The sequence below is a fragment of the Oncorhynchus masou genome, chromosome 11 (genome assembly GCF_036934945.1).
Source record: "Oncorhynchus masou masou isolate Uvic2021 chromosome 11, UVic_Omas_1.1, whole genome shotgun sequence".
NCBI lineage: Eukaryota > Metazoa > Chordata > Actinopteri > Salmoniformes > Salmonidae > Oncorhynchus > Oncorhynchus masou.
Genome location: NC_088222.1, coordinates 4,055,598 through 4,076,783, shown reverse-complemented (window position 1 = coordinate 4,076,783; position 21,186 = coordinate 4,055,598). Strand labels below are relative to the sequence as shown.

General features: G+C 54.2%; 1 long non-coding RNA gene across 1 annotated transcript; it reads right to left on the bottom strand.

Annotated features, from left to right (window-relative positions):
* Positions 1-14,057: 14,057 nt before the first annotated feature.
* Positions 14,058-20,668, bottom strand: LOC135547895 (uncharacterized). The gene is made up of 3 exons (XR_010456746.1): positions 20,541-20,668; positions 18,447-18,602; positions 14,058-14,088 (listed from the first exon to the last, which is right to left on the bottom strand). It is a non-coding gene; the product is annotated as an uncharacterized LOC135547895 (long non-coding RNA).
* Between the last annotated feature and the right edge of the window lie 518 nt (positions 20,669-21,186).

Sequence of the window (21,186 nt, the reverse complement as noted above, 5' to 3'; positions counted from 1 at the left end):
GAGGAAGTGTCTGGGAACAGGAGGAAGTGTCTGGGAACGGGAGGAAGTGTCTGGGAACGGGAGGAAGTGTCTGGGAACGGGAGGAAGTGTCTGGGAACGGGAGGAAGTGTCTGGGAGGAAGTGTCTGGGAACAGGAGGAAGTGTCTGGGAACGGGAGGAAGTGTCTGGGAACGGGAGGAAGTGTCTGGGAACAGGAGGAAGTGTCTGGGAACAGGAGGAAGTGTCTGGGAACGGGAGGAAGTGTCTGGGAACGGGAGGAAGTGTCTGGTGATAGGAGGAAGTGTCTGGGAACAGGAGGAAGTGTCTGGGAACAGGAGGAAGTGTCTGGGAACAGGAGGAAGTGTCTGGGAACAGGAGGAAGTGTCTGGGAACGGGAGGAAGTGTCTGGGAACAGGAGGAACAGGAGGAAGTGTCTGGGCACGGGAGGAACTGTCTGGGAACAGGAGGAAGTGACTGGGAACAGGAGGAAGTGTCTGGGAACAGGAGGAAGTGTCTGGGAACAGGAGGAAGTGTCTGGGAACAGGAGGAAGTGTCTGGGAACAGGAGGAAGTGTCTGGGAACAGGAGGAAGTGTCTGGGAACAGGAGGAAGTGTCTGGGAACAGGAGGAAGTGTCTGGGAACAGGAGGAAGTGTCTGGGAACAGGAGGAAGTGTCTGGGAACAGGAGGAACAGGAGGAAGTGTCTGGGCACACAGGAGGAAGTGTCTGGGAACAGGAGGAAGTGTCTGGGAACAGGAGGAAGTGTCTGGGAACGGGAGGAAGTGTCTGGGAACGGGAGGAAGTGTCTGGAACGGGAGGAAGTGTCTGGGAACGGGAGGAAGTGTCTGGGAACGGGAGGAAGTGTCTGGGAACGGGAGGAAGTGTCTGGGAACGGGAGGAAGTGTCTGGGAACGGGAGGAAGTGTCTGGTGATAGGAGGAAGTGTCTGGGAACAGGAGGAAGTGTCTGGGAACAGGAGGAAGTGTCTGGGAACAGGAGGAAGTGTCTGGGAACGGGAGGAAGTGTCTGGGAACAGGAGGAACAGGAGGAAGTGTCTGGGCACGGGAGGAAGTGTCTGGGAACAGGAGGAACAGGAGGAAGTGTCTGGGAACAGGAGGAAGTGTCTGGGAACAGGAGGAAGTGTCTGGGAACAGGAGGAAGTGACTGGGAACGGGAGGAAGTGTCTGGGAACGGGTAGAAGTGTCTGGGAACGGGAGGAAGTGTCTGGGAACGGGAGGAAGTGTCTGGGAACGGGAGGAAGTGTCTGGGAACAGGAGGAAGTGTCTGGGAACGGGAGGAAGTGTCTGGGAACGGGAGGAAGTGTCTGGGAACGGGAGGAAGTGTCTGGGAACGGGAGGAAGTGTCTGGGAACAGGAGGAAGTGTCTGGGAACAGGAGGAAGTGTCTGGGAACGGGAGGAAGTGTCTGGGAACAGGAGAACAGGAGGAAGTGTCTGGGCACGGGAGGAAGTGTCTGGGAACAGGAGGAAGTGTCTGGGAACAGGAGGAAGTGTCTGGGAACAGGAGGAACTGGGAGGAGGAAGTGTCTGGGAACGGGAGGAAGTGTCTGGGAACAGGAGGAAGTGTCTGGGAACAGGAGGAAGTGTCTGGGAACAGGAGGAAGTGTCTGGGAACAGGAGGAAGTGTCTGGGAACAGGAGGAAGTGTCTGGGAACAGGAGGAAGTGTCTGGGAACAGGAGGAAGTGTCTGGGAACAGGAGGAAGTGTCTGGGAACAGGAGGAAGTGTCTGGGAACAGGAGGAAGTGTCTGGGAAGGAGGAAGTGTCTGGGAACGGGAGGAAGTGTCTGGGAACGGGAGGAAGTGTCTGGGAACGGGAGGAAGTGTCTGGGAGGCGGGAGGAAGTGTCTGGGAACGGGAGGAAGTGTCTGGGAACGGGAGGAAGTGTCTGGGAACAGGAGGAAGTGTCTGGGAACAGGAGGAAGTGTCTGGGAACAGGAGGAAGTGTCTGGGAATGGGAGGAAGTGTCTGGGAACGGGAGGAAGTGTCTGGGAACGGGAGGAAGTGTCTGGGAACGGGAGGAAGTGTCTGGGAATGGGAGGAAGTGTCTGGGAACAGGAGGAAGTGTCTGGGAACAGGAGGAAGTGTCTGGGAACAGGAGGAAGTGTCTGGGAACGGGAGGAAGTGTCTGGGAACAGGAGGAAGTGTCTGGGAACAGGAGGAAGTGTCTGGGAACGGGAGGAAGTGTCTGGGAACGGAGGAACGGGAGGAAGTGTCTGGGAACGAGAACTGTCTGGGGGAGGAAGTGTCTGGGAACAGGGAGGAAGTGTCTGGGAACAGGAGGAAGTGTCTGGGAACAGGAGGAAGTGTCTGGGAACGGGGAGGAAGTGTCTGGGAACGGGAGGAAGTGTCTGGGAACGGGAGGAAGTGTCTGGGAACAGGAGGAAGTGTCTGGGCAGGAGGAAGTGTCTGGGAACAGGAGGAAGTGTCTGGGAACAGGAGGAAGTGTCTGGGAACAGGAGGAAGTGTCTGGGGAGGAAGTGTCTGGGAACAGGAGGAAGTGTCTGGGAACAGGAGGAAGTGTCTGGGAACGGGAGGAAGTGTCTGGGAACAGGAGGAACAGGAGGAAGTGTCTGGGAACAGGAGGAAGTGTCTGGGAACAGGAGGAAGTGTCTGGGAACAGGAGGAAGTGTCTGGGAACAGGAGGAAGTGTCTGGGAACAGGAGGAAGTGTCTGGGAACAGGAGGAAGTGTCTGGGAACGGGAGGAAGTGTCTGGGAACAGGAGGAAGTGTCTGGGAACGGGAGGAAGTGTCTGGGAACAGGAGGAAGTGTCTGGGAACAGGAGGAAGTGTCTGGGAACAGGAGGAAGTGTCTGGGAACAGGAGGAAGTGTCTGGGAACGGGAACTGGGAACAGGAGGAAGTGTCTGGGAACAGGGAGGAAGTGTCTGGGAACAGGAGGAAGTGTCTGGGAAGGAGGAGGTGTCACAGGGAACAGGAGTGTCTGGGAACAGGAGGAAGTGTCTGGGAACAGGAGGAAGTGTCTGGGAACAGGGAAGTGTCTGGGAACGGGAGGAAGTGTCTGGTGTCTGGGAACAGGAGGAAGTGTCTAGGAACAGGAGGAAGTGTCTGGGAACAGTGTCTGGGAGGAAGTGTCTGGGAACAGGAGGAAGTGTCTGGGAACGGGAGGAAGTGTCTGGGAACAGGAGGAACAGGAGGAAGTGTCTGGGCACGGGAGGAACTGGGAACAGGAGGAAGTGTCTGGGAACAGGAGGAAGTGTCTGGGAACAGGAGGAAGTGTCTGGGAACAGGAGGAAGTGTCTGAAGTGAACAGGAGGAAGTGTCTGGGAACGGGAGGAAGTGTCTGGGAACAGGAGGAAGTGTCTGGGAACAGGAGGAAGTGTCTGGGAACAGGAGGAAGTGTCTGGGAACAGGAGGAAGTGTCTGGGAACAGGAGGAAGTGTCTGGGAACAGGAGGAAGTGTCTGGGAACAGGAGGAAGTGTCTGGGAACAGGAGGAAGTGTCTGGGAACAGGAGGAAGTGTCTGGGAACAGGAGGAAGTGTCTGGGAACAGGAGGAAGTGTCTGGGAACGGGAGGAAGTGTCTGGGCACGGGAGGAAGTGTCTGGGAACAGGAGGAAGTGTCTGGGAACGGGGAGGAAGTGTCTGGGAACAGGAGGAAGTGTCTGGGAACAGGAGGAAGTGTCTGGGAACAGGAGTGTCTGGGAACAGGAGGAAGTGTCTGGGAACGGGGAGGAAGTGTCTGGGAACAGGAGGAACAGGAGGAAGTGTCTGGTGTCTGGGAACAGGAGGAAGTGTCTGGGAACAGGAGGAAGTGTCTGGGAACAGGAGGAAGTGTCTGGGAACAGGAGGAAGTGTCTGGGAACGGGAGGAAGTGTCTGGGAACGGGAGGAAGTGTCTGGGAACGGGAGGAAGTGTCTGGGAACGGGAGGAAGTGTCTGGGAACAAGGAGGAAGTGTCTGGGAACAGGAGGAAGTGTCTGGGAACAGGAGGAAGTGTCTGGGAACAGGAGGAAGTGTCTGGGAACGGGAGGAAGTGTCTGGGAACGGGGAGGAAGTGTCTGGGAACAGGAGGAGGAGGAAGTGTCTGGGAACAGGAGGAAGTGTCTGGGAACAGGAGGAAGTGTCTGGGAACAGGAGGGGGAGGAAGTGTCTGGGAACAGGAGGAGGAAGTGTCTGGGAACAGGAGGAAGTGTCTGGGAACAGGAGGAAGTGTGTCTGGGAACAGGAGGAAGTGTCTGGGAACAGGAGGAAGTGTCTGGGAACAGGAGGAAGTGTCTGGGAACAGGAGGAAGTGTCTGGGAACAGGAGGAAGTGTCTGGGAACGGGAGGAAGTGTCTGGGAACAGGAGGAAGTGTCTGGGAACAGGAGGAAGTGTCTGGGAACAGGAGGAAGTGTCTGGGAACAGGAGGAAGTGTCTGGGAACAGGAGGAAGTGTCTGGGCAGCGGGAGGAAGTGTCTGGGAACGGGAGGAAGTGTCTGGGAACTGGGACGGGAGGAAGGAGGAGGAAGTGTCTGGGCACGGGAGGAAGTGTCTGGGAACAGGAGGAAGTGTCTGGGAACAGGAGGAAGTGTCTGAACGGAAGGAACGGGAGGAAGTGTCTGGGAACGGGAGGAAGTGTCTGGGAACGGGAGGAAGTGTCTGGGAACGGGAGGAAGTGTCTGGGAACGGGAGGAAGTGTCTGGGAACGGGAGGAAGTGTCTGGGGAACGGGAGGAAGTGTCGGGAGGGTGACTGAGACGCAGTGGAAGTGACTGGGAACAGGAGGAAGTGTCTGGGAACAGGAGGAAGTGTCTGGGAACGGGAGGAAGTGTCTGGGAACGGGGGAACAGGAGGAAGTGTCTGGGAACGGGAGGAAGTGTCTGGGAACAGGAGGAAGTGTCTGGGAACAGGAGGAAGTGTCTGGGCACGGGAGGAAGTGTCTGGGAACAGGAGGAAGTGTCTGGGAACAGGAGTGTCTGGGAACAGGAGGAGGAAGTGTCTGGGAACAGGAGGAAGTGTCTGGGAACGGGAGGAAGGTCAGGAGGAAGTGTCTGGGAACAGGAGGAAGTGTCTGGGAACAGGAGGAACACGGGAGGAAGTGTCTGGGAACAGGAGGAAGTGTCTGGGAACAGGAGGAAGTGTCTGGGAACAGGAGGAAGTGTCTGGGAACAGGAGGAACAGGAGGAAGTGTCTGGGAACAGGAGGAAGTGTCTGGGAACAGGAGGAAGTGTCTGGGAACAGGAGGAAGTGTCTGGGAAACAGGAGGAAGTGTCTGGGAACAGGAGGAAGTGTCTGGGAACGGGAGGAAGTGTCTGGGAACAGGAGGAAGTGTCTGGGAACAGGAGGAAGTGTCTGGGAACAGGGAGGAAGTGTCTGGGAACGGGAGGAAGTGTCTGGGAACGGGAGGAAGTGTCTGACTCTGGGAACGGGAGGAAGTGTCTGGGAACAGGAGGAAGTGTCTGGGAAGGAGGAAGTGTCTGGGAACAGGAGGAAGTGTCTGGGAACAGGAGGAAGTGTCTGGGAACAGGAGGAAGTGTCTGGGAACGGGAGGAAGTGAACTGAGGAACAGAGGAGGAAGTGTCTGGGAACGGGAGGAAGTGTCTGGGAACAGGAGGAAGTGTCTGGGAACAGGAGGAAGTGTCTGGGGGAGGAAGTGTCTGGGAACAGGAGGAAGTGTCTGGGAACGGGAGGAAGTGTCTGGGAGCGGAGGAAGTGTCTGGGAACGGGAGGAAGTGTCTGGGAACGGGAGGAAGTGTCTGGGAACAGGGAACGGGAAGTGTGGGAACAGGAAGTGTCTGGGAAGTGTCTGGGGGAGGAAGTGTCTGGGAACAGGAGGAAGCGAACAGGAGGAAGTGTCTGGGAACGGGAGGAAGTGTCTGGGAACGGGAGGAGTGGAGGAAGTGTCTGGGAACTGGAGGAAGTGTCTGGGCACGGGAGGAAGTGTCTGGGAACAGGAGGAAGTGTCTGGGAACAGGAGGAAGTGTCTGGGAACGGGAGGAAGTGTCTGGGAACGGGAGGAAGTGGAACGGGAGGAAGTGTCTGGGAACGGGAGGAAGTGTCTGGGAACAGGGAGGAAGTGTCTGGGAACAGGAGGAACAGGAGGAAGTGTCTGGGAACAGGGAGGAAGTGTCTGGGAACAGGGGAACAGGAGGAAGTGTCTGGGAATAGGAGGAAGTGTCTGGGAACAGGAGGAAGTGTCTGGGAACAGGAGGAAGTGTCTGGGAACAGGAGGAAGTGTCTGGGAACAGGAGGAAGTGTCTGGGAACAGGAGGAAGTGTCTGGGAACAGGAGGAAGTGTCTGGGAACAGGAGGAAGTGTCTGGGAACAGGAGGAAGTGTCTGGGAGCGGGGGAAGTGTGTCTGGGAACGGGAGGAAGTGTCTGGGAACGGGAGGAAGTGTCTGGGAACAGGAGGAAGTGTCTGGGAACAGGAGGAAGTGTCTGGGCACGGGAGGGGAACAGGAGGAAGTGTCTGGGAACAGGAGGAAGTGTCTGGGAACAGGAGGAAGTGTCTGGGAAGTGTCTGGGAGGAAGTGTCTGGGAACAGGAGGAAGTGTCTGGGAACAGGAGGAAGTGTCTGGGAACAGGAGGAACACGGGGGAGGAAGTGTCTGGGAACAGGAGGAAGTGTCTGGGAACAGGAGGAAGTGTCTGGGAACGGGAGGAAGTGTCTGGGAACGGGAGGAAGTGTCTGGGAACAGGAGAAGTGTCTGGGAACAGGAGGAACGGGAGGAAGTGTCTGGGAACGGGAGGAAGTGTCTGGGAACGGGAGGAAGTGTCTGGGAACGGGAGGAAGTGTCTGGGAACAGGAGGAAGTGTCTGGGACAGGAGGAAGTGTCTGGGAACAGGAGGAAGTGTCTGGGAACAGGAGGAAGTGTCTGGGAACAGGAGGAAGTGTCTGGGAACAGGAGGAAGTGTCTGGGAGGAAGTGTCTGGGAACGGGAGGAAGTGTCTGGGAACAGGAGGAACAGGAGGAAGTGTCTGGGAACGGGAGGAAGTGTCTGGGAACGGGAGGAATTGTCTGGGAACAGGAGGAAGTGTCTGGGAACAGGAGGAAGTGTCTGGGAACAGGAGGAAGTGTCTGGGAACAGGAGGAAGTGTCTGGGAACAGGAGGAAGTGTCTGGGAACGGAGGAAGTGTCTGGGAACAGGAGGAAGTGTCTGGGAACGGGAGGAAGTGTCTGGGAATAGGAGGAAGTGTCTGGGAACAGGAGGAAGTGTCTGGGAACAGGAGGAAGTGTCTGGGAACAGGAGGAAGTGTCTGGGAACAGGAGGAAGTGTCTGGGAACAGGAGGAACTGGGAGGAGGAAGTGTCTCGGGAGGAACTGGGAAGGAGGAAGTGTCTGGGAACAGGAGGAAGTGTCTGGGAACAGGAGGAAGTGTCTGGGAACAGGAGGAAGTGTCTGGGAACAGGAGGAAGTGTCTGTCTGGGGCACGGGAGGAAGTGTCTGGAACGGGAGGGAAGTGTCTGGGAACGGGAGGAAGTGTCTGGGAACGGGAGGAAGTGTCTGGGAACAGGGAGGAAGTGTCTGGGAACGGGAGGAAGTGTCTGGGAACAGGAGGAAGTGTCTGGGAACAGGAGGAGGAGGAAGTGTCTGGGAACAGGAGGAAGTGTCTGGGAACTGAGGAAGTGTCTGGGAACAGGAGGAAGTGTCTGGGAACAGGAGGAAGTGTCTGGGAACAGGAGGAAGTGTCTGGGAACAGGAGGAAGTGTCTGGGAACAGGAGGAAGTGTCTGGGAACAGGAGGAAGTGTCTGGGAACGGGAGGAAGTGTCTGGGAACAGGAGGAAGTGTCAGGAGGAAGTGTCTGGGAACAGGAGGAAGTGTCTGGGAACAGGAGGAAGTGTCTGGGAGGAAGTGTCTGGGAACAGGAGGAAGTGTCTAGGAACAGGAGGAAGTGTCTGGGAACAGGAGGAAGTGTCTGGGAACAGGAGGAAGTGTCTGGGAACAGGAGGAAGTGTCTGGGAACAGGAGGAAGTGTCTGGGAACGGGAGGAAGTGTCTGGGAACAGGAGGAACAGGAGGAAGTGTCTGGGCACGGGAGGAAGTGTCTGGGAACAGGAGGAAGTGTCTGGGAACAGGAGGAAGTGTCTGGGAACAGGAGGAAGTGTCTGGGAACAGGAGAAGTGTCTGGGAACAGGAGGAAGTGTCTGGGAACAGGGAGGAAGTGTCTGGGAACAGGAGGAAGTGTCTGGGGAGGAAGTGTCTGGGAACAGGAGGAACAGGAGGAAGTGTCTGGGAACGGGAGGAAGTGTCTGGGAACAGGAGGAACAGGAGGAAGTGTCTGGGCACGGGAGGAAGTGTCTGGGCACGGGAGGAAGTGTCTGGGCACGGGAGGAAGTGTCTGGGAACAGGAGGAAGTGTCTGGGAACAGGAGGAAGTGTCTGGGAACAGGAGGAGTGTCTGGGAAGTGTCTGGGAACGGGAGGAAGTGTCTGGGAACGGGAGGAAGTGTCTGGTGAACAGGAGGAAGTGTCTGGGAACAGGAGGAAGTGTCTGGGAACAGGAGGAAGTGTCTGGGAACAGGAGGAAGTGTCTGGGAACAGGAGGAAGTGTCTGGGAACAGGAGGAAGTGTCTGGGCACGGGAGGAAGTGTCTGGGAGGAGGAAGTGTCTGGGAACAGGAGGAAGTGTCTGGGAACAGGAGGAAGTGTCTGGGAACAGGAGGAAGTGTCTGGGAACAGGAGGAAGTGTCTGGGAAGTGTCAGGAGGAACGGGAGGGAGGAAGTGTCTGGGAACAGGAGGAAGTGTCTGGGAACAGGAGGAAGTGTCTGGGAACAGGAGGAACTGGGAGGAAGTGTCTGGGAACGGGAGGAAGTGTCTGGGAACGGGAGGAAGTGTCTGGGAGGAAGTGTCTGGGAACAGGAGGAAGTGTCTGGGAAGGAGGAAGTGTCTGGGAACAGAGGAAGTGTCTGGGAACAGGAGGAAGTGTCTGGGAACGGGAGGAAGTGTCTGGGAACAGGAGGAACAGGGAGGAAGTGTCTGGGGAGGAAGTGTCTGGGAACGGGAGGAAGTGTCTGGGAACAGGAGGAAGTGTCTGGGAACGGGAGGGGAAGTGTCTGGGAACGGGAGGAAGTGACTGGGAACGGGAGGAAGTGTCTGGGAGCGGGAGGATGTGTCTGGGAACGGGAAGAAGTGACTGGGAACGGGAGGAAGTGTCTGGGAACGGGAGGAAGTGGGGCGGGAGAAGTGTCTGGGAACGGGAGGAAGTGTCTGGGAACGGGAGGAACTGGGAGGAAGTGTCTGGGAACGGGAGGAAGTGTCTGGGAACGGGAGGAAGTGTCTGGGAACGGGAGGAAGTGTCTGGGAACGGGAGGAAGTGTCTGGGAACGGGAGGAAGTGTCTGGGAACGGGAGGAAGTGTCTGGGAACGGGAGGAAGTGTCTGGGAACGGGAGGAAGTGTCTAGGAACAGGAGGGGAAGTGTCTGGGAACAGGAGGAAGTGTCTGGGAACAGGAGGAAGTGTCTGGTGATAGGAGGAAGTGTCTGGGAACAGGAGGAAGTGTCTGAGGAACAGGAGGAAGTGTCTGGGAACGGGAGGAACAGGAGGAAGTGTCTGGGAACAGGAGGAAGTGTCTGGGAACAGGAGGAAGTGTCTGGGAACAGGAGGAAGTGTCTGGGAACAGGAGGAAGTGTCTGGGAACGGGAGTCTGGGAACGGGAGGAAGTGTCTGGGAACAGGAGGAAGTGTCTGGGAACAGGGAGGAAGTGTCTGGGAACAGGAGGAAGTGTCTGGGAACAGGGGAACAGGAGGAAGTGTCTGGGAACAGGAGGAAGTGTCTGGGAACAGGAGGAAGTGTCTGGGAACGGGAGGAAGTGTCTGGGAACAGGAGGAAGTGTCTGGGAACGGGAGGAAGTGTCTGGGAACGGGAGGAAGTGTCTGGGAACGGGAGGAAGTGTCTGGGAACAGGAGGAACAGGAGGAAGTGTCTGGGCACGGGAGGAAGTGTCTGGGAACGGGAGGAAGTGTCTGGGAACGGGAGGAACGGGAGGAAGTGTCTGGGAACAGGAGGAAGTGTCTGGGAACGGGAGGAAGTGTCTGGGAACGGGAGGAAGTGTCTGGGAACGGGAGGAAGTGTCTGGGAACGGGAGGAAGTGTCTGGGAACAGGAGGAAGTGTCTGGGAACAGGAGGAAGTGTCTGGGAACAGGAGGAAGTGTCTGGGAACAGGAGGAAGTGTCTGGGAACAGGAGGAAGTGTCTGGGAACAGGAGGAACTGGGAACAGGAGGAAGTGTCTGGGAACAGGAGGAAGTGTCTGGGAACAGGAGGAAGTGACTGGGAACAAGGAGGAAGTGTCTGGGAACAGGAGGAAGTGTCTGGGAACAGGAGGAAGTGTCTGAACAGGAGGAACAGGAGGAAGTGTCTGGGAACAGGAGGAAGTGTCTGGGAACGGGAGGAACAGGAGGAAGTGTCTGGGAACAGGAGGAAGGAACAGGAGGAAGTGTCTGGGAACAGGAGGAAGTGTCTGGGAACAGGAGGAAGTGTCTGGGAACGGGAGGAAGTGTCTGGGCACGGAGGAAGTGTCAGGAGGAAGTGTCTGGGAACCGGAGGAAGTGACTGGGAACGGGAGGAAGTGTCTGGGAACGGGAGGAAGTGTCTGGGAACGGGAGGAAGTGTCTGGGAACGGGAGGAAGTGTCTGGGAACGGGAGGAAGTGTCTGGGAACAGGAGGAACAGGAGGAAGTGTCTGGGAACAGGAGGAAGTGTCTGGGAACAGGAGGAAGTGTCTGGTGATAGGAGGAAGTGTCTGGGAACAGGAGGAAGTGTCTGGGAACAGGAGGAAGTGTCTGGGAACAGGAGGAAGTGTCTGGGAACAGGAGGAAGTGTCTGGGAACAGGAGGAAGTGTCTGGGAACAGGAGGAACTGGGGAGGAAGTGTCTGGGCACGGGAGGAAGTGTCTGGGAACGGGAGGAAGTGTCTGGGAACAGGAGGAAGTGTCTGGGAACAGGGGAACAGGAGGAAGTGTCTGGGAACGGGAGGAAGTGTCTGGGAACAGGAGGAAGTGTCTGGGAACAGGAGGAAGTGTCTGGGAACAGGAGGAAGTGTCTGGGAACAGGAGGAAGTGTCTGAGGAACTGGGAAGGAGGAAGTGTCTGGGAACAGGAGGAAGTGTCTGGGAACGGGAGGAAGTGTCTGAGGAACAGGAGGAAGTGTCTGGGAACGGGAGGAAGTGTCTGGGAACAGGAGGAAGTGTCTGGGAACAGGAGGAAGTGTCTGGGAACAGGAGGAAGTGTCTGGGAACAGGAGGAAGTGTCTGGGAACAGGAGGAAGTGTCTGGGAACGGGAGGAAGTGTCTGGGAACAGGAGGAAGTGTCTGGGAACAGGAGGAAGTGTCTGGGAACAGGAGGAAGTGTCTGGGAACAGGAGGAAGTGTCTGGGAACGGGAGGAGGAAGTGTCTGGGAACAGGAGGAAGTGTCTGGGAACAGGAGGAAGTGTCTGGGAACAGGAGGAAGTGTCTGGGAACAGGAGGAAGTGTCTGGGAACAGGAGGAAGTGTCTGGGAACAGGAGGAAGTGTCTGGGAACAGGAGGAAGTGTCTGGGAACAGGAGGAAGTGTCTGGGAACAGGAGGAAGGAACAGGAGGAAGTGTCTGGGAACAGGAGGAAGTGTCTGGGAACTGGGAACAGGAGGAAGTGTCTGGGAACGGGAGGAAGTGTCTGGGAACAGGGAGGAAGTGTCTGGGAACGGGAGGAAGTGAACTGGGAACAGGAGGAAGTGTCTGGGAACGGGAGGAAGTGTCTGGGAACGGGAGGAAGTGTCTGGGAACGGGAGGAAGTGTCTGGGAACGGGAGGAAGTGTCTGGGAACGGAGGAAGTGTCTGGGAACAGGAGGAAGTGTCTGGGAACGGGAGGAAGTGTCTGGGAACGGGAGGAAGTGTCTGGGAAGGGAGGAAGTGTCTGGGGAACGGGAGGAAGTGTCTGGGCACGGGAGGAAGTGACTGGGAACGGAGGAAGTGTCTGGGAGGACGGGAGGAAGTGTCTGGGAACGGGAGGAAGTGTCTGGGCACGGGAGGAAGTGTCTGGGAACGGGAGGAAGTGTCTGGGAACGGGAGGAAGTGTCTGGGAACGGGAGGAAGTGTCTGGGAACAGGAGGAAGTGTCTGGGAACGGGAGGAAGTGTCTGGGAACGGGAGGAAGTGTCTGGGAACGGGAGGAAGTGTCTGGGAACGGGAGGAAGTGTCTGGGAACGGGAGGAAGTGTCTGGGAACAGGAGGAAGTGTCTGGGAACGGGAGGAAGTGTCTGGGAACAGGAGGAAGGAACAGGAGGAAGTGTCTGGGAACAGGAGGAAGTGTCTGGGAACGGGAGGAAGGAGGAACAGGAGGAAGTGTCTGGGAACGGGAGGAAGTGTCTGGGAACAGGAGGAAGTGTCTGGGAACGGGAGGAAGTGTCTGGGAACAGGAGGAACAGGAGGAAGTGTCTGGGAACAGGAGGAAGTGTCTGGGGAACAGGAGGAAGTGTCTGGGAACGGGAGGAAGTGTCTGGGAACGGGAGGAAGTGTCTGGGAACGGGAGGAAGTGTCTGGGAACAGGAGGAAGTGTCTGGGAACGGGAGGAAGTGTCTGGGAACGGGAGGAAGTGTCTGGGCACGGGAGGAAGTGTCTGGGAACGGGAGGAAGTGTCTGGGAACAGGAGGAAGTGTCTGGGAACAGGAGGAAGTGTCTGGGAACGGGAGGAAGTGTCTGGGAACGGGAGGAAGTGTCTGGGAACGGGAGGAAGTGTCTGGGAACGGGAGGGAAGTGTCTGGGAACGGGAGGAAGTGTCTGGGAACAGGAGGAAGTGTCTGGGAACGGGAGGAAGTGTCTGGGAACAGGAGGAAGTGTCTGGGAACAGGAGGAAGTGTCTGGGAACAGGAGGAAGTGTCTGGGAACAGGAGGAAGTGTCTGGGAACAGGAGGAAGTGTCTGGGAACAGGAGGAAGTGTCTGGGAACAGGAGGAAGTGTCTGGGAACAGGAGGAAGTGTCTGGGAACAGGAGGAAGTGTCTGGGAACAGGAGGAAGTGTCTGGGAACAGGAGGAAGTGACTGGGAACAGGAGGAAGTGACTGGGAACGGGAGGAAGTGTCTGGGAACAGGAGGAAGTGTCTGGGAACAGGAGGAAGTGTCTGGGAACAGGAGGAACAGGAGGAAGTGTCTGGGAACAGGAGGAAGTGTCTGGGAACAGGAGGAAGTGTCTGGGAACAGGAGGAACAGGAGGAAGTGTCTGGTGAGAGGAGGAAGTGAAGTGTCTGGGAACCCAGAACCAAATCTTGGTGATCAGGCGGTTCATGTTTCTTTGTAACAGAGAGACTAGGTGTGTATTCATTAGGAGAAAACATTTTGCAACAGAAAGGAACCGTTTCTTATTGGATAAGGAGGTTATTGTCTCCCATTTCAGCCTGCTTGCTATACCAGTGAACACGCCCTGGTGTGCAAGACCATCAACCAGGAGAAGTCAGTCGGTATGTTTAACAGTAAGGTTCCTCTATATGTTTGGCCAGAGGATTGCTGCTCTGCACGGGAGGACAGCTGATCGGTTAGTGCTCTTCAACAATCTGTAAACAGACAGAAACACAATGATGCTGCTGCTTCACTCATCAGAGACTTTAGGCTGCATCAGAGACCATCAGAGACCTTAGGCTACATCGAAGACCATCAGAGACCATCAAAGATCAGCATCGTTGGGGAAAAAAGGATCATTGGCAATAAACATTTCTCAACAGACTGAAAATTACAACAGGAATTCAGCCTGTCTGTGGTGTCAGAGTCACATTCATTAGTGGACAAGTTCAAGTAGTCCCTCCTGGTTTCTTTCTCCACCCCCCCGTTTGGTTTCTAGTGAATACGAGGAAGCTAGTTTGGTGTGCAACAAGGAACAAAATGGGCCTTCCAGACAGACACGATCTCATCCATCCACTCTGCTCTTCTGGGTTCCAGGAGGCAAGATGGGACGTGAGACGGACTGGGTTTCACAAATACAAAAAAAACACAGGACTGAAAAGATTTCTGTCTGTAGACCCAAAGGCTCATTTCTGGCAATTTCCCCTTTGAGTGTCCAAACACCGGTAACTCAGGTAGAGAAGTGTTTGAATGTCCAGGAGGAAGAGTGGCAGGCTCTCAGTCTTCCTCTGTTTCTGTCTCCTGTGGCTGCTTGTCCCGTATAGTGGAATGACAGACTCCCACGCTGCAAGGCACTGGGAACAGGAAGGACAGAGAGAGAGGGAGAGAGGAGGACATGAGAGGAGGACATAAGAGAGGGAGAGAGGAGGACATGAGAGGAGGACATGAGAGAGAGAGGGAGAGGAGGACATGAGAGAGAGGGAGAGAGGACCAGAGAGAGAGGGAGAGAGGAGGACATGAAAACAGAAGGAGGACATGAGAGAGCCAGGGAGAGAGGAAGGGACTTATTGAGAGGGAGAGAGGAGGACATGGATTCTTAGGAGGACATCAAGAATCTGGAGAACAGGACAGAGGAGGACATGATGCTGCTGGAGGACATGAGAGATCAGAGACTTTAGGACATGATCAGAGAGGGATCAGGAGGACATGAAGAGAGGGGAGAGGGACATGAGAGAGAGGGAGGAGAGGAGGACCATCAAGGGAGAGGAGGACATGAGTTATAGAACAGAAAGGACATGATTGGGAAGAGGAACATAGAGGGAGAGGGGAGCTCAGAGGAGGACATAGAAGAATTAGAGGGACAGAGAAGGACAGCCTGACAGAGACCAGTCAGAGGAGGACATGAGAGGAGACAGAGGAGAGAGAGAGAGGACATGAGAGAGAGAGAGGGGAGAAGAGAGGAGGACTTTCTCCAGGACAGAGAGAAGGAGGACATGAGAGAATTCAGCCAAGGACTGAGAGAGAGAGGGAGAGAGAGGAGGACAGAGAGAGAACATGAGAATGGAGGACATTAGACAGACAGAGAGAGTCAGGACATCCACGTTTGGTTTCTAGTGAGGGAGAGAGAGTTGGAGGACAGAATGGGAGAGAGAGGAGGACATGAGAGAGAGATGGGAGAGACGGACTGGGAGGGAGGAGGAACACATGAAAAAGGAACACCAAAACTGAAAAGGATTTCTGTCTGTAGACCCAGAAGGACATTTAGAGGGAGAGAGGAGGACATTAGAGGGAGAGAGGAGGACATCGAGAGGAGGACATGACTCAGAGGGAGAGAGGAGGACATGAGTCAGAGGGATGAGAGGAGGACATGAGTTAGAGGGAGGAGGAGGACATGAGTTTCTGGGAGAGAGGAGGCTTGTCAGAGGTAATAGTGGAATGAGAGAGAGAGGAGGCATGAGTTAGAGGGAGAGAGGAGGACATGAGAGGGAGAGAGGAGGACATGAGTTAGAGGGAGAGAGGAGGACATGAGTTAGAGGGAGAGGGAGGACATGAGTCAGAGGAGAGAGGAGGACATGAGTAGAGGGAGAGAGGAGGACATGAGTTAGAGGGAGAGAGGAGGACATGAGTTAGAGAGAGGAGGACATGAGTCAGAGAGAGGAGGACATGAGTTAGAGGGAGAGAGGAGGACATGAGTCAGAGAGGAGGACATGAGTTAGAGGGAGAGAGGAGGGAGAGAGAGAGGGAGAGGGAGAGAGGAGGACAGTTAGGGAGGGAGAGAGGAGGACATGAGTTAGAGGGAGAGAGGAGGACATGAGACATTAGAGGGAGAGAGGAGGGACATGAGTTAGAGGGGAGAGGAGGACATGAGTCAGAGGGGAGAGGAGGACAGAGGAGAGAGGAGGACATGAGTCAGAGGGAGAGAGGAGGACATGAGTCAGAGGGAGAGAGGAGGACATGAGTCAGAGGGAGAGAGGAGGACATGAGTCAGAGGGAGAGAGGAGGACATGAGTTAGAGGGAGAGAGGAGGACATGAGTCAGAGGGAGAGAGGAGGACATGAGTTAGAGGGAGAGAGGAGGACATGAGTCAGAGGGAGAGAGGAGGACATGAGACAGGAGGAGGACATGAGTTAGAGGGAGAGAGGGAGAGAGGAGGACATGAGTCAGAGGGAGAGAGGAGGACATGAGTCAGAGGGAGAGAGGAGGACATGAGTCAGAGGAGAGAGGAGGGACATGAGGAGAGAGGAGGACATGAGTTAGAGGGAGAGAGGAGGACATGAGTTCAGAGGGACAGAGGAGGACATGAGTCAGAGGGAGAGAGGAGGACATGAGTTAGAGGGAGAGAGGAGGACATGAGTTAGAGGGAGAGAGGAGGACATGAGTTAGAGGGAGAGAGGAGGACATGAGAGAGGAGGACATGAGAAGAAGGGAGAGAGGAGGGAGAGAGGGGGACATGAGTTAGAGGGAGAGAGGAGGACATGAGTTGGAGGGAGAGAGGAAAACATGAGTTACAGGGAGAGAGGAGGAGAGAGGAAGACATGAGGGAGAGAGAAAGAGGTTGAGAGGGGGAAGAGAGAGAAAGAGGGGGGAGAGGGGGGAGGGAGGGAGACAACTGAGCGAGAGGGGAGAAACAGGGAGGGGGACATGAGTTGGAGAGAGAGGAGGACATGAGAGAGGGAGAGAGAGAGAGGAGGGAGACGACAGAGAGAGGAGGGAGAAAAGGAGAGAGAGAGAGAGAGAGAGACGACAGAAGGAGAGAGAGAGGGAGACGACAGAGGGAGAGCGAGAGACGACAGAGGGGGAGAGAGAGACGACAGAGGGGGAGAGAGAGACGACAGAGGGAGACGACAGAGGGAGAGAGGGAGACGACAGAGGGGGAGAGAGAGACGACAGAGGGGGAGAGAGAGACGACAGAGGGGGAGAGAGAGACGACAGAGGGGGAGAGAGAGAGACGACAGAGGGAGAGAGAGAGACGAAAGAGGGGGAGAGAGAGACGACAGAGGGGAGAGAGAGACGACAGAGGGGGGAGAGAGAGACGACAGAGGGGGGAGAGGACGACAGAGAGAGAGACGACAGAGGGAGGAGAGAGAGACGACAGAGGGAGACGACAGAGGGGAGACGACAGAGGGAGAGAGAAAGACGACAGAGGGGGAGAGAGAGACGACAGAGGGAGAGAGAGAGAGAGACGACAGAGGGAGAGAGATAGAGAGACAACAGAAAGTACATCCCTGACAACAGAAAGTACATTCTGAATGAATGCAGGACATGAAAATGGTTAAATTCACATACTTATGAAGAGAGCACTTAGTCATCTCTACTGTCTCTGATCTGGAAGACTCACTAAACAGAGAACATCCCTGGTCATCCCTACTGCCTCTGATCTGAGGACTCACTAAACAGAGAACATCCCTGGTCATCCCTACTGCCTCTGATCTGGAGGACTCTAAACAGAGACCCTGGGCAACCCTCCTGCCTCTGATCTGGAGGACTCACTAAACAGAGAACATCCCTGGTCATCCCTACTGCCTCTGATCCTAAACAGAGAACATCCCTGGTCATCCCTACTGCCTCTGATCTGGAGGATTCACTAAACAGAGAACATCCCTGGTCATCCCTACTGCCTCTGATCTGGAGGACTCAGTAAACAGAGAACACCCTGGCACAAGCTTCAGCACTCACCGGTCCCATTCTGTGAGCTTGTGTGGCCTACTACTTCGCAGCTGAGCCATTGTTACTCCTAGACGTCACAATAACAGCACTTATAGTTGACGGGGGAAGCTCTAACAGGTCTTGATGGAAAGGTGACACCCTACGGTGCCACGTTGAACGTCACAGAGCTCTTCAGTCTACCATTCTACTGCCAATGTTTGTCTATGGAGATTGCACTGCTGTGTGGTCGATTTTATACACCTGTCAGCAATGGGTGTGGCTGAAATAACCGGACGATCTAGAGGTTCTACAGGAGGATCTAGAGGTACTACAGGAGGATCTATAGGTTCTACAGGAGGATCTGTAGGTTCTACAGGAGGATCTGTAGGTTCTACAGGAGGATCTATAGGTTCTACAGGAGGATCTAGAGGTTCTACAGGAGGATCTAGAGGTACTACAGGAGGATCTATTGGTTCTACAGGAGGATCTAGAGGTTCTACAGGAGGATCTAGAGGTTCTACAGGAGGAAGTAGAGGTTCAACAGGAGGATCTATAGGTTCTACAGGAGGAAGTAGAGGTTCTATAGGAGGAACTAGAGGTTCTACAGGAGGAAGTAGAGGTACTACAGAGACTAGAGGAACTACGGGTAAAAGAGGAACTAGAGGTTCTACAGGAGGAAGTAGAGGTACTAGAGAGACTAGAGGAACTACGGGTAAAAGAGGGACTAGAGGTATTACAGGAGTTTCTACAGGAGGATCTAGAGGTTCTACAGGAGGATCTAGAGGTTCTACAGGAGGATCTAGAGGTTCTACAGGAGGATCTAGAGGTTCTACAGGAGGATCTAGAGGTTCTACAGGAAGAACTATAGGTTCTACAGGAGGAAGTAGAGGTACTACAGGAGGAACAAGAGGTTCTACAGGAGGAACTAGAGGAGAAATCAGAGCTGAGACCATTTTATTCTAGTTGAACTATGATCACCTGGGTTACACCAAGAAAACCACGACAAACCATTTACCAGGTCAGGGTCGAGATAAGGGCTGGGTCAGTAGGTAGTCTCCCCTCTTACCTTCTCATAGTACTGGATGTTGTGGTCTGCCATGCCAGTGAGTAACTGTCTGAAGTCTTGTCTCTTGTTGTTCTGCCAGCGGTCCCAGTCTGACTTCAGGTCAGCATTGCAACACTCCACTCTGTCATGGCACTTCTCCACGTCTGTAGGCACCTGCTGTAGTGAGGGGAAGGGAAACAGAACTAAACACCTGCTGTAGTGAGGGGAAGGGAAACAGAACTAAACACCTGCTGTAGTGAGGGGAAGGGAAACAGAACTAAACACCTGCTGTAGTGAGGGGAAGGGAAACAGAACTAAACACCTGCTGTAGGGAGGGGACAGGAAACAGAACTAAACACCTGCTGTAGGGAGGGGACAGGAAACAGAACTAAGCACCTGCTGTAGGGAGGGGACAGGAAACAGAACTAAACACCTGCTGTAGGGAGGGGACAGGAAACAGAACTAAGCACCTGCTGTAGGGAGGGGACAGAACTGAGCACCTGCTGTAGGGAGGGGACAGGAAACAGAACTAAACACCTGCTGTAGGGAGGGGACAGGAAACAGAACTAAGCACCTGCTGTAGGGAGGGGACAGGAAACAGAACTAAACACCTGCTGTAGGGAGGGGACAGGAAACAGAACTAAGCACCTGCTGTAGGGAGGGGACAGGAAACAGAACAAAACACCTGCTGTAGGGAGGGGACAGAACTAAGCACCTGCTGTAGGGAGGGGAGAGGAAACAGAACTAAACACCTGCTGTGGGGAGGGGACAGGAAACAGAACTAAACACCTGCTGTAGGGTGGGGACAGAACTAAGCACCTGCTGTAGGGAAGGGACAGAACTGAGCACCTGCTGTAGGGAGGGGACAGGAAACAGAACTAAATACCTGCTGTAGGGAGGGGACAGGAAACAGAACTAAACACCTGCTGTAGGGAGGGGACAGGAAACAGAACTAAACACCTGCTGTAGGGAGGGGACAGGAAACAGAACTAAATACCTGCTGTAGGGAGGGGACAGATCTAAGCACCTGCTGTAGGGAGGGGACAGAACTAAGAACCTGCTGTGGGGAGGGGACAGAACTAAGCACCTGCTGTAGGGAGGGGACAGAACTAAGAACCTGCTGTAGGGAGGGGACAGAACTAAGCACCTGCTGTAGGGAGGGGACAGAACTAAACACCCGCTGTAGGGAGGGGACAGGAAACAGAACTAAACACCTGCTGTAAGGAGGGGAGAGAACTAAACACCTGCTGTAGAAAGGGGAGAGGAACAGAACTAAACACCTGCTGTAGGGAGGGGACAGAACTAAGCACCTGCTGTAGGGAGGGGACAGAACTAAACACCTGCTGTAGGGAGGGGACAGGAAACAGAACTAAGCAAGGCACTGGAGGGCATATGGCTATGCTCTGAACATGTTACAATGAGCATAGCATTACGCAAAAATAGTCCAAATGAATAGTTAGGGAAAAACATAGCTCGTTCGCATTAGCATTGACAGTATACAGAATTGTAAGTAAATCAAATCAAATTGTAAGTACATAGTTAAAGCTAGGTAATGACCATATAGACAGCACAAAAATATCTGAGACCAGGCTAGGAAATTACCATAGGAGTTCGAAAAAAAAAGACCAGGCTAGGTTAGAGTTCAGTAGAGTTGGTAAAACCAAACAGATCTGAGACCAGGAAATAGTCCAGGAGAGTTGGTAAAACCAAACAGATCTAAGACCAGGTAATAGTCCAGAAGAGTTGGTAAAACCAAACAGATCTGAGACCAGGAAATAGTCCAGGAGAGTTGGTAAAACCAAACAGATCTAAGACCAGGTAATAGTCCAGAAGAGTTGGTAAAACCAAACAGATCTGAGACCAGGAAATAGTCCAGGAGAGTTGGTAAAACCAAACAGATCTGAGACCAGGTAATAGTCCAGGAGAGTTGGTAAAACCAAACAGATCTGAGACCAGGTAATAGTCCAGTAGAGTTGGTAAAACCAAACAGATCTGAGACCAGGTAATAGTTCAGAAGAGTTGGTAAAACCAAACAGATATGAGACCAGGTAATAGTCCAGGAGAGTTGGTAAAACCAAACAGATCTGAGACCAGGTAATAGTCCAGTAGACTCACTGTGCATGATGCTCTTTCCTCTTTCCGGAAGGCAGCAGCTTCCAGTTTCGCCTCGTATTCAGCCTGGATGTTATCCCTCTTCTTCAGGACAATCTGGCAGAGCAGAAACACACCAGACTAAATATAAAACACAGTCCCTCTCCTATAGAACAGCCTGATAGAGCAAACACGTCAGAGATGTGAGCAGCCTGCTGCAGAGAGAGGCCAGACTGCTGCAGAGAGGCCAGACTGCTGCAGAGAGAGGCCAGACTGCTACAGAGAGACAGAGCTACAGAGAGACCAGACTGCTACAGAGAGAGGCCAGACTGCTACAGAGAGAGGACAGACTGCTACAGAGAGAGGCCAGACTGCTGCAGAGAGAGAGGCCAGACCACAGAGAGGCCAGACTGCCAGAATGGTTGTGGTTCATAACATCCTCTGCATCAGATCTCACTGAGACTGACACAACGAAAGCCTTGGAGCCATTCACTATACTCATCATTGCAATCTAGTCTTCATAATTAAATCATAGTTTTAATCATAATTTAATATCTGTTTTCATCTCCAATAAAAAAAATAACATGTAACAGTGCCTTGCAAAAAGTATGTTGTTTAAAAATTAAAAATAAAAGATGGATAAAAATGTCAAACTTTAAATATTGCTGCT